The sequence below is a fragment of the Gouania willdenowi genome, chromosome 6, assembly GCF_900634775.1.
Source record: "Gouania willdenowi chromosome 6, fGouWil2.1, whole genome shotgun sequence".
In the NCBI taxonomy this organism is placed as follows: domain Eukaryota; kingdom Metazoa; phylum Chordata; class Actinopteri; order Blenniiformes; family Gobiesocidae; genus Gouania; species Gouania willdenowi.
This window is the reverse complement of record NC_041049.1, coordinates 59,280,623-59,293,662: the sequence shown is the minus strand read 5'-3', so window position 1 is coordinate 59,293,662 and position 13,040 is coordinate 59,280,623. Positions and strand designations below refer to the sequence as shown.

At 36.4% G+C, this 13,040-nt stretch overlaps 2 long non-coding RNA genes across 2 annotated transcripts; both read right to left on the bottom strand.

Moving 5' to 3' along the window:
* Window positions 1-1,823: 1,823 nt before the first annotated feature.
* LOC114464637 (uncharacterized) lies at window positions 1,824-6,450 on the bottom strand. The gene is made up of 4 exons (XR_003674240.1): window positions 6,318-6,450; window positions 6,069-6,207; window positions 2,626-2,710; window positions 1,824-2,537 (listed from the first exon to the last, which is right to left on the bottom strand). It is a non-coding gene; the product is annotated as an uncharacterized LOC114464637 (long non-coding RNA).
* Window positions 6,451-6,650: 200 nt separating this feature from the next.
* Window positions 6,651-12,494, bottom strand: LOC114464640 (uncharacterized). Its single transcript, XR_003674243.1, has 3 exons — window positions 12,366-12,494; window positions 12,176-12,290; window positions 6,651-6,671 (listed from the first exon to the last, which is right to left on the bottom strand). It is a non-coding gene; the product is annotated as an uncharacterized LOC114464640 (long non-coding RNA).
* Window positions 12,495-13,040: the final 546 nt, after the last annotated feature.

Sequence of the window (13,040 nt, the reverse complement as noted above, 5' to 3'; positions counted from 1 at the left end):
TTGACATGAATAACAATGTTTTAACACTTTTTCAATGTGTGAGAAAAATAAATAAATGTGAAAAATAACAAAAAGAAAATTAAAAATTAAATACAAAACATTGACAAATATTAAATATGTACATATTATTTCTATATTTAAATACATTAAATATAGATTGTCAAATAAAAGTGGAAAAAACAACAAGAAATATAATTGTTATTTTATTTTACTTTGCAACTACAATGATGTGTGTAGATTTAAATGTACATTACTTAAATATATATATGGTATTACAAGTACATTATATTGATAAATTATATATACAGTATAATGTACATTAGCAATTGATTAAACATCATGCTTGTTTAGGTACAATGACCTAAACAAGGTTTTTGACTAGGTTTGTAATACTCAAACTTGGTCTATTGAGTATTGCACTTTACACCAATTTACACCAAATTTGCTCAGGCCAATTCCCAAATCCCCAACAGTGGTGTACGTGACCGCTTCATCGGACCCTATGACGCCGCTCGCGGCTTTAATTATTTATCTCCTCACTGGTCACTTTATATTTTTATATTGTGTGTATGGTAATGTATAAAGTTTGCTGAGTAGTTTTATTAGTATTATATATTTATAAGTCTTTCCTTTTCCAGTATTTTATTTGTGTTTTATGTCATTATTGGAGAGCACCTTAATATTGTATATATGTACAATGACCAAAGCTTCTGTTCTTTTTTTTAATTGAATTTTTTAAAATGTCTATTTAATTTAATTTCAATTAAACTTTATAAAAAGCCAAGAAAATATAACATTAAGAAAAAAACAACAACAATTCCACATAAACAAGCATCAGCTACAATGGAGAAAAAACTGTTTTAGAATATCTTTTATTTTATTTTTTATCTTACCAGGAATTTAAAACTTAAGGTTAGCCGCAGGTGCAGGAAAGTTGATGGTCTGTAGATGTTACAGGAGCTGAAGGTGGCCGAGTTATTGTACAACAGGATTTATTTTTAGGTTAACAAATTGTTATATCTTGATTTTATTTGTCATTCATCATTAATGGCCTCTGTAAAAAAAAATGTTTTAAAGCTGTAGGGAACTACTGCAAAAGAGTCCAAGAGCCACATGAGGCCCCAGAGCCACATGTTGCAGACCCTGGTTTAGTTCATTGACGTGTGAAAGTCAAAGTGAGTCAGGTCACACAGAGAGGAGAGGGTGAACAATTAACCACCTGCACCTGTGCTGCCTTCACTCAACCTGGGATTTTCTGCTTCCTGCTAATGATTGAATATATTATACTGTAAAGAGGAGACTTTGATAAAGAAGTGTTTTAGATCAAACTAGTTCAGCTCTTTCTGATCAATCTAAGCACTCTTCTAACCTGGATATCAGAGATCATGTGTTAGGGTTTCCTATAGAGACTCTATATTCCCACATTCTCCTGGGGAAAGTGAATGCACCTCATAATGAAACGCAGAGCAGCTGATGGAGAAGCTGTGAGATGTTACAGAAGCTGAGCTAACATGCTAATGAACCCTTGTACACTCCTTTAATATTGTAGTTACTGGTATTCTCATTGTATTATTATTATGTAATTTCCCTTCAGGGATCAATATCATGATTTTTTATGCTTTTATCTTAGTATTGCTGTTATTATTATTATTATTAATCCTATATTAGTGAAGAACGACACATACCACTGCGTCTGTTTGAATCTGCAAGAAACGATGTGGCAAGTCATTGTTGGCAGATTGGGCTGTTTTTCTGTCAATACATTTGAGAGTTTTTGTGTGTTTAGATTTTTAAACAGAATATATATGGCAACACTGCTGGTTGTGCTAATCCTACATTTCCCATGAACACTATGTTGTGACATGTCATGCAACAGTTGGCTTTATTTAAATTACTGTGACATTTGGCAAAAGGAGAATTAAAAGACAAGCAATTCTGCATTGCATATAATGTCAAATAAAAAAAACTCTACCACCACCTCCTGGCTCTTTTTAGATACTACACTTACAAGATTTTTAACTGATAATATCATCTGCTTTGCTAAAATTATTGATTCTTAAACTATAATTGCTTCACATACTAAAAGACTTGCTAAACGCTGACCCAGCATTTGATTCTAAGCTCATTTATAACAATATGTCCCACTTGTCATTACAAGGTCATTTATTAACAGCAACAAGCAGGAACTCCTTTAAAGGAAACAGAAACCACCTAGTCATATCCTGAACACATGAATGACAAATGCAATAATGACAAGAGAAAACACAAGTGTGGAAAAGCCAAAGCACAGAATAATATATATATATATAAACATTTTTAAAATTTTATACATAAAGGGATGCATCGAATATTAATACAAAAAGATGGAAAAATGGATAACTCTGAAATACAACTGACAGTGATTAAAGGTCCACTCTACACGGAAAAATGCATGAAAAAAATATTTGGAGCAAAGTATTATGTATGTATGTATGGTGGAGGGCTCATTTTGAAGAGAGAAGTTTGTCTTCAGGGCAGTGGAGGTTCTTTTATTATCTCTGTAAAAACAGGCAGATATTAGTCAGCTTGTATCAAATCCATTTCAACACTACTGTCAGTCAAAGTGCACTGCTAAACCCTCCTTACTTTTTGTGTTTTTTTACATTTCTTCTTCTTCCTGATTCATCATCTTCTTTCTGGTGGTTCGTTTGGCATCCACAGCTTCACTGTCCTGTTGTGTTTGGCACAAAAAAGTGAATTGTCAACTGACAATCCTCACTCGGGTATGTCAGGAATGTCAGAACGTTACAGGTGCACTGATGTTGCGAGACAAGTCCTTGTACCTTTTGTTGTTTTGTGAATGACTTTGTTTTTCTGTATTATAGCATGTTTTTTCAGTTAAATGATTGTCTTTAAGTTCCTTTCATTTTTTCATTAATACTAGTATATGTATCATTCAGCGATTCATTGTTTTAGAATGTATAGCATGTAATTTCTATACTGACTTATAATGATAGAATAATTTTTACAAACAATATATACATTTTAAATATAATCAAATCAAGTATAATATACATGCACACCCACATATATATGATTTTAATATGTAATTAAATATGTACTATGCATGTTATATTTAAATTTAAGCTAAGCTAAGCTAAGGACAAAAGGAAGTTTAAAGGAGATTACACTGCCTCTAAGAGGCGAGATTGCTTTTTACTTAACCTTCGTACGTTTAACTCTACGGTAAAAAAATTAAAACAAGTGTTTTCAAGGCTAAAATATCAATGACAACAAGTTTGATTAGAGTTAGCAGAACACAATAGTAGAGCGCTGCAAGCAGCGGTAGAGCGTAAACAGGAAATGATCGATACGTCACCACGTCACCAGCGTCACACCTGTGTGATCAAAATCAATGCAGATTCAATGCAATTAGAAAAGGAGTCCAACGCTCCTCAAAGCAGGTTATTTTATTTTTTCTGAGCGCAGACATCTTTTACATGGAAATAAATTCTATGAGGAGATTTCACCATTGATTTATGTTTAAGGATTTTTTATCTTTCCAATTCACTAATATTGTTTTTTTTGCTATGGCAAGTGCTGCAAGGATGGATTGTGATTGGTTTGCTGGAATATCAAGCATAGTCAGGTCTCCTAACAGACATAGATTTGGAGATAGAGGAATCATGCAGTCCAAAATGGAGGACAGTTTTTCAGTAATTAGAAACCAAAACTGTTAAACTGGCGAACAAAGCCATACGGCATGTAAATATGAATCAGCTGTTCCCTGGGTGCACTGAGAGCAGATGTCTGTTGGGGAGGAGCCCATTTTATACATTTTCTGTTGGGTAGTGTGGGATCTGTGGAGGACCTTGTATTGAATTAGCTGAATATTTGTGTTTTTAGTCATCATTAAGGTATTGCAACAAATTTCTGTCCAGAAATCGGTGTTCGTGGTGATTGAGAGTTCAGCTTCCCATTTAGGGATTGGTAAGTGATTAGAGTTAGTGTTCAAGAGTGCTCTGTATATTTTTGAGAGTTTTTTTGTTTTTGTTGAGATTTTTTTCATATATATGGCCAGTTCTGGAGGTTGCAAAGTGATTAAATCTATTGCCGTATTTTTCTTAATTGTCTCTGTTACTTGTAGGTATTGAAGAAAATTACTTTTATTTATATTAAATGTTTGGGTTAGATTGTTATATGTCCTGAGCTTATCATTTTCGAAGAGGTCTTGGAGATGAATAATTCCGCTATCTTCCAATGTTTTTAGATAGAGCGGTGTTTTTCTGTTTCTAAAGTCAGGGTTGTGCCAGATTGGAGACAGCATGCTAATTTTTAATTGAACATTTGTAATGTCCAGGGCTTTCCACCACGCAGTCAGGGTGGAGGCAATCAGTGGGTTTTTAAAGCAGTTATGACGTTTGAGGGTTGCAGTGATAAAAGGGAGATCAGAGAGTTTAATATGTTTGCAGTCTTGCTGTTCTATTTCTAGCCAGGTGTTGTGGTATTCTTTTGGTTTTAGCCATTCTGTTAAATATAGAATTTGGTTTGCTAGGTAATAATGCGTGAAATTAGGGGCTTCCAACCCTCCCTCGCTTTTATTTTTTTGAAGAGTTGAAAGGCTTATTTTGGGTTTTTTAATCCTAGCATAGAATTTTGTAATTGCAGAATCTAATCTTTTGAACCATTGTGTTAGTGGTTTCAGTGGGATCATAGAGAACAGATAGTTTATTTCAGGTAAGATTTTCATCTTAACTGAGGCTATTCTGCCAAGGAGTGAGATTGTTACTCAGTCAGTTCTAATAATTTCTCAGTGAGCCTGCAGCTAATTACTCTAAAACAGTATACCACCGCCAGGCAATCTTAGATTTAGGTAAATCAAACTGTTATAGTCCGGTAGATGCGGCAACTCTGACCTACTACGTAGCTTTGGATTGCTACGCCGGCTACACCCAGCGGCCTGTGAAGCAGCGGAGCCTTGTACCAGCGGTGTCCGCCAGTGGAAGCGACGAAAGGTGTGACTGGAAGCAGAAACGAGGATGATGCTGTGCGGGATTAGCAACCAAGCTAAGTGTAAGTATTTCGTTTTCCTCGTCTTTTGCCTGCAAACAGATGGGGGAGGCGGGGCCACTAGCATTTTTGTTTTTAAAAGTTCTAACTGGATTGGAAGTGTTACCTGGTAAGGAATGTACAACTATATACCTCTGTGCCTCAATGTTTAATATTTATTGCAAGTGCAATTTTGTTTTTTGAGAGAGACTTGGTAGACCATTTTATTGATTGCTTTGGTTGTGTATGGTTTTGCATTTGAGGTGTTTTTTTTTTTTTTCTTAACATAGACAGGCTCTATTTTATTGCTTTTGTTTGTGATATTTATTGAAGAGCAATTTTTTGCTAACAGAGACAGAGTCAGTTTTATCTTAATTGTTTTAGTTGTTTAAAATATTAAAAAGTTCTTGACATTACAATGGTAAAAAAATACTAATGAAAACTACAAGTTTATTGCATTTGAAAGGGTGTTCTTGCATTGATATATGTTATCATTATACTAGTGGTTAATTTGGTCTAAAATGTCAACAATAACATTGTTTATCGACAATTGTTTGTGGGAAAATATATCGTCCAAGAAAATCTGTTATTGACCCAGGGCTAGGTATACTGACACAAAACAGGCTCAGACACCCACACCAAAAATATTAAAAGCTATATTTTCATTGATTAGGAAGCCTAACAAGGTTACCAATAGATACAAAATAAATTAGATGATAGATATTTGTTTTTAGTGTATTTTACAGCTGATTTAGGACCCGTTATCATTAAAGATGATAACACAACAAGAAGGTTAACTTTTATTAGGTTATTTATTTCAGACTCATTAATTGTGATGAATTGTAATTGAACTTTAGTAATTGAGAACGCAATTGTAATTGACTTTCTGAGGATAAAAAATAATTGTAATTTAATAGTATTTGGAAAAATTGCGGGTCACTGTAATCGTAATTAAACAAAATTGACAATGTTAATTGTAACTGAAAACAAGATTTGACCCCAACCCTTGTAGAAAGGTTGAGATGGTTAGTGAGACTTACCATGTGGTGTTAACTCCACCTGCTGTCTGCTCCCAGCAGGGATGTTGTAGATACGTTTGTAGTGATTGTACACAGCGACTGCCAGAACCTTCTTTGCATAAGACTGGCCCACAACAAACTTGTCCAAATAGGCATATATCTGTGAAAGAGATGTAGCCAAAGAGTGAGATAATGACTTTATTTCTGAGGTTCAGCTGTAGTCTTCATATCTTCTTTTATTTATTTATTTATTTATTTTTGTCTTCCTACCTTCTTAGGTGGAGGCAGAGACTTCTGTGCAAACGTCAGCTCCTCTGCCTCTGCTGCAGATTCCGGTTCTGTGTTTAAGCCGTTCTTTGAATCCGTTTCAGAATGGACTACGATGTGATGTGTGTGATGACATTCGTCACACAGTTCTCAAATACACCTTGTGGTGCCCCTGGACACATCATCAGTGATGTAACCTGGGATCACAGGGGGTTTCGGGTCTTTCAACAATCAGACCCCCTCCTCCAGGCGACCCAACTGGGGTTGATCAAGCCCCAGCTTGTGCCCAGGTAGCGCTACCCTACGTGCCACTCCTCTCCTCTTCTGATCCACAGCCACACATAACAAGTGTTGATGCTGCAAAACAGCAACATACAAAAAATTTGCAGTTTAGAACTTACACTTTCAATTGTCTGTGGCTTATTTAGGAAAAAAACTCATAAAAGAGGAAAACCTTGAACTGTTATTTAACCTTTTATTGACTAATACAATCTGCAGTGTTTTAAAAAAACATAATGACAGGATCTTTCAAAAGAACCTTTTCAGTTCAAAATCACCAAAGAAAATTAAGTTTTATTTTTTACATTGAACAGTGTTCAGCTTCTCATCCAATGTTCAAGTTATTTGTCTCAAAAGTGGCTTTAGCAATGTCATTAAATGTTATCCTTGCAGTAAACATGCCTCACCAAAATCTAATTATTTTTGGCAAGTAATTGTAGGAGTTCTTATTATTGTTTTTCTTCCGCAACTTGATTTGTCCTAGAACTCCTCCTAGGCTATTAATGCAGCAGGGAATGTCAAGGATGTGCGGTCAATCTTTTTTGGAGCCAAAATGTCAAGGGTCGAGGTCAAGGTCGCGTCAAGGTCAAAGTTCATGAAGTCACAAAACAAAAAAACGTTTTTCCCTTTAACTTGGACACAAATTAAGATACATATTTAAGGTCAAGGTCAGTTTTCTGTTTTTCCTGCATTATATAACTTGTCAACAAATCCAGATAGAGGTTGTCATTTTTGCCAATTTTTAATTTTCAAATTAAATACAGGTCTTGCCTAGTTTCATTATAATATATCCAAAACACATCATGTCAGTCTATTGGTGCTTTCACACCAAACGTGACTGAAGCAACAAGATTACATTAAAATCTATGTAAATGACAAGACCTCAAGTTATCTCCCCTTACGACGTGACTTGTGTAATTTGAGTGACTTGGTCAAGCGCGACCTCATCGCTCAAAGTTGAAAAATTTCCAGCTTCAGAGTACAGGCCCTTTGGGATTGATTGAAGTAAACAACAGGAGTCGGCTCCTTATGGGGAGATGATTTGTTTTGGTTTTTTAAACCACGTGTGTCTGAAGTATGTTTGCAGTGTGCCAATACATTGAATATTAGAATAATCGCGATTCAACACGTGACGATTCGATAACGATTCATAAATGTTCAAAATCGATTGTTTTTCATAGTAACTAAATGACAGGAACAAAATGATATTCACAATTACTTTTGATCAATATTGTAATCATGATTATAATCACAATTATTCATCATGTTAAAGAAAAATCTGTATTTCTTTTGCACTACTTTAAAAAACAAAACAATATATGAATAGTTTACAGTGCAAAATGAAGCAAAAGTACAAATTACAAAGTACAAATTGTAGGGAACTAAACCACTTCAAGCTGAACTTTAACTGAAAGACCCTCTTTCAAACAGGATTAACCAAGGAGCCTTTTTCTTTATCACGAACGGTTTACAGAATACTGCTCCAGCAACTTTGAGGTGCATAGCTTAAGGCAGGCATACACTGTGCGATTTTTGGCCCATTTTGAGCCGATTTTCGACTCGTGCGACTATTTTGTGGGATCGTGCGAGTCTCTGCTAGATCGTGTGTCGTGCATCGTGTAGTATACATGGGGTCACGAGATGCGATTAACACCTCACGACCAGCTCCCGATCAGCAATCGTAGGTCGTAAGGATTTCAAACATGTTTGAAATCCAGTCACTCCTCGTGAGGGTATCGCACAGTTGAAGCAGTGCCACGGACCGGCTTACCGTAAACGCTCACACTGCACATGCGCGAACACCGTAGGACCGCTGTAAAATTGACGGACTGTCGTGCCCAAGTGACGTCTGTCCAGCCAGCTCCTGGTCCATCACGCCTCTGTCTTTTCTTTTTTAAAGCTCTTTTTGCTGAGATTTGCGAGCATCTCTCCACTTCCGGGTTGTCTGTTTAATGGTTACACTTCAGTGTTCTTCTTCTTCTTTTTCTAATTTGTACGTTGCATTTCCGGAAACAAGCCCCCGACATGTTGTGTATGAACGTACAGTGTGAGCAGTCAGATCGTGTCAGAGTGTTGGTCCATACAGTGTGAGAACATGCATCGTGAGTTGCGCACATTCGGGCTCAGTTTGAGCTTGAGCTGAGTGCAATGATTGAAAAAGTCGCACAGTGTATCCCAGCCTTAACCTCACTATGCTTACTTTGAACTCAATAACGGCGGCAAGGAGACTGGCTCTAGCACTTTGGACTTTTCAGTACAAACTCTTTTTACGACTCCACACAGGGGTAGGAACCCCCGTCTTCTCCCTCCTTCACAAACAGATACCTTTGGGATGCTGTAAGATCACAGAACTGTCCCATTGATCCCTGACCCCTGTGGTGAGCTGTCACACAAGAACACTTCCCAGGCCTCCCCTGGGATGTGTCCCAGTGAAGAAATACCAGTAATTTTCCAAACTAAATGAGAACAAAGAAACTGTACTATGTTTGAAAAGTCACAAAAGAAAAACATTATTGGAATGGTTCCTGCAGAAATTGAAATTGCAAATATTGTATGTCCTATGCCTCTCTTCAGGTAATTCTATACCCACAGAATGCTATTTTAAATGTTTCATCATTTAAAAAGTGCTTGAAAAACCCAAAAACATCACGAAAGTTAATTTAAGGTATCTACTGTTTACCATATAGTAAGGAAAAAGCATAACATGAATTTGGACTTTTATGTTTACGAGTGAGTACAAGTTACATTCATTAACAGGTTCCTGAAGTAATACTAGGCTATTTTCCAGTCATGTTTGGTATCAAACTGTCTCATAATACATGATATCTCAAGATATGATGTCGAAAAGATTATTTGAATTTGCTGAACTCTTTATTATGGTTTATGTGTAAATTTAGGAATCATCCCTCGTGTTTGTTTATGTCATCACATATACACACACCCCAGACACACCTACTGGCAGTCAGCTGAGATGCTGGCAACTTTAAAACCAATCAACGAAGCCCATTCTTGGGAGGCGAGTCTCAAAGATCATATTTTAAAAGGAAGAAAGTCGCCCAAAACTTTAGTTTTTGCTCAACGCGTTTCCCTTCCCCATCAATTCATTTATTTTATTTTTAGTTGAAACAGTTAAAATTTTAGTGACACTAGGGCTGGGCGATATGGCCTTTTATAAATACCGCGATATTTTTAGGCCATGTCACGATACACGATATATATCTCGATATTTTGCATTACCCTTGAATTAACACTTTGATGCACAAAATCACACCAGTATGATGATTCTATATGTCTACATTAAAACATTCTTGATCATACTGCATTAATATATGCCAATTTTAAACTTTCATGCAAAAAAGGGGATATCACAACTAAGTCAAAGTTGACATAACTGTATTTATTAAACAGTGAGTGGCTCAAACATAAAATTGTCAACAGAAAGTGCACGTTCTGTGCAAAATTGTCACAGAGACATTTCAAAACAAGACATTAGTGCAGGATGCAACTCACATGGCATTTCAAAACACAAAATTAAAGTGCACTTTTTGTACATAATGCCACTACAATATTTTAAAACAAATAGTGCCCTTTTGTGCATGTTGTCATTAAGATGACATTTCAAAAAAAAAAAAAAAAAAGTCCGCGAGTTTAACGGTATGGTCATTTTCAACACCGCACAGACTACAAGCTGCGATATATCGAGTATATTCGATATATCGCCCAGCCCTAAGTGACACGCGTAACAGCCGAAAGAAGCCCGGCTCGTGACCCGTTGAGGTAAGCCACGAGCCGTTCTCTAACCCAGCTGTGAAGGCCAGAACCGCCTGGATCAGCTGAAGGGGCAACTCTGTTGAAACACAACAGAGCTCAACAGTGGCACGTCCCAGTGCATTTCTCCAACACAGCACCTCCAGGTCCAACCCGGACATCATCTTTAAGGTACCTGAATGAACTCCGATGAGCAAGCTCGGTCCTCAGTAGCTCACATACATGCTTCCATAACTACACACTTACATACACTCACATCATGTTCCACACACAGTTCATCTCATTCATGTCTTTTCGTCTCCCCTGTTTGTCTTCCCCTCTTTGTTTTATGAGCTCTCTTTATGATTTTTATTTTTTATTTTTATGATCTTACTACTCGAATATGTATCCTACATTTTTATTCAATATTTAGTAAACTAGCATTCTCCTAGAACAGTGATTTCACTTCATTACATATAATCCTCACTTTTATTAGCCTAGAAATGCATTTAATCATGATTTAATTATAACCTTTTAATTGATATTATGACTGTGTCAACTGTTGAATTTTGAATATAAGGTTAAACGTAATCTTTGATTCCTCTGATTCATTAAAGCTGTGTATTAAGGTGTAGATGTTGCTGTATGAATCTACTTCCCTGGTTTCAAATTAATGGGTTTCATCAAAAAACTCAGACACATTTCTCCTGTTAAAAGAAGCGGCACCCTGGCAAAAGTTGAAGTATTAATAATCATAATTCATATTTTCATTAATATAACCCATTATTAATTACCCTTATCTTCCTACAAATTTTTAGCAAAAAAATAAGAAATGAACACAAGATATTGAAATGTACCAAGGGTTAACTGAATAAATACACTATGAGAGAGTGCTATCATGAAACTTCCTGCTTCGTGGAGGAAGAGTCTTGTATAAATGTCCTCCATGCCTGGTGATCAGTCTCGACTGCTGATGGCTGGTGACAGGTGTGTTTTTAATTGCTCCCTCGGTTTTTTAGCATTGTAACCTGTTGTTTAACACATTCTTCTGGTTTTAGAGCTGTTTCGGGACTCTGGTGTCAGCTATTTCCCCCCATTCTTTTCAGCAATTCTAAGGTAGGACAGGTGTTTTAATATTCAGTTTATCCTTTGTGTATTTGGGTTTTAACATCTGTTTCCTTTTTAATTTCAGATTTTAGCCTGCTACTGTTTTGTTTAGAGTTTGTTTTTAGGTTTTCATTCTGGTTAAATCTGAGTTTATTTGATATCTTTTTGTAAATTTTAGCTTTGCACCAGATTATACGGTCCCTGGTTCTTTTAGGTTTTTGAGTTGTTTCCCTTGGGTGTGCTTGGGAGGGGGAGTTGGCCCTTATTTTTGTTTTGTATTTAGGGCATTTGTTATTTAATGTGTGTTTGTGGGTAGCACTTTTTGGTTTGTTTGGGGTGGGGCTACTTCCTTTCCAGCCATCCTTGCTTGGTCATGTCCTAATCGTATTTTATTTTTTCAGATTCTGTTTGGTCCTGGCTCAGGGACTGTAAGGTTTTAATTGAATGTGTACTTTAATATTGGCCATTGATTAATACCTAAATTTTAGTCATAGAAATAAATATTCTTTTTTTTTTTTTTTACCTTTTATGCTCCTGGTCTTAATAAACTTGAATTCCATCTTTTGAAAGCACTGTCTGCCTATTTTTTTACAAACTTATCTGTGTGTCTTTGGATATTATTATTGCCTTGGTTATTTTAGTATTTATTTTTAAGTTCAGTACCTCCTTGGTCACATGTGCATTCCTTTAAAACCAGACCAAAGTGTGTTAATGAAACGTGTACTCACATACAAAAGTCTCTAGTTTTGTACAAGGGCCTCCACATTTAGGGCAGCGTAGCAGACCTCCTCCTCTTTCAGACCCCCCTGATCCAGACATTCTCTTCCCTTCACTGACACTTTTCTAAGGGAATAAAAACACAAGGTATGAACACTAAAACATTAATCTAAACTGTTTAATTGAAGAAATAAGGATTACCTTTCCACCACCACCCCTGCCGTAGTTTGTCATCCAATATTTATTGGCGTAACAGACAGTGGTTACTGAACATGACCTCGCACGTACCCAGGGACGTAAAGGACCTTCCCATAACCCCTGACGACTCAGAGAAAATGGCTGAATCCTGGAGAAGCAAAGCCCTGAAACAAGAGTTGGATAAAATCTCCTTTAACGCATCAAATTTCTAAACATGTCACGCTGAGGACTACCATGGAAAACTGTGTAGTGTTCATTGACCATTTAAACTATATGGACAAAAGCATTTTGTTACAACTTTTTTTCCCCTTATCCCCAGTTAAGGGAAACCTTAACGCTTCTGCATACTCAGACATTCTGGACAATGTTATGCTGCCAACATGGTGGGAACAGTTTGGGGAAGGACCCTTGTTATTCTGACATGACTGTACCCCAGGGCACAAAGCCAGGATCATAACGACATGTTTTAATAAGTGTGAGGTGCAGGCCAGGCCTTCTCGTCCAACATCGGTGCCTCACCTCACAAATGCTTTACAAACTGAATGGGCACCCATTTCCAAAAGAACACCAACACCATATAAAACCCCTTCAAAGAAGAGCAGCAGGTGTTTTTGTTTTAAAATGACCACCTATTCCATATAAGTATATATATTTGATAACAGTATAATTACACTGCTA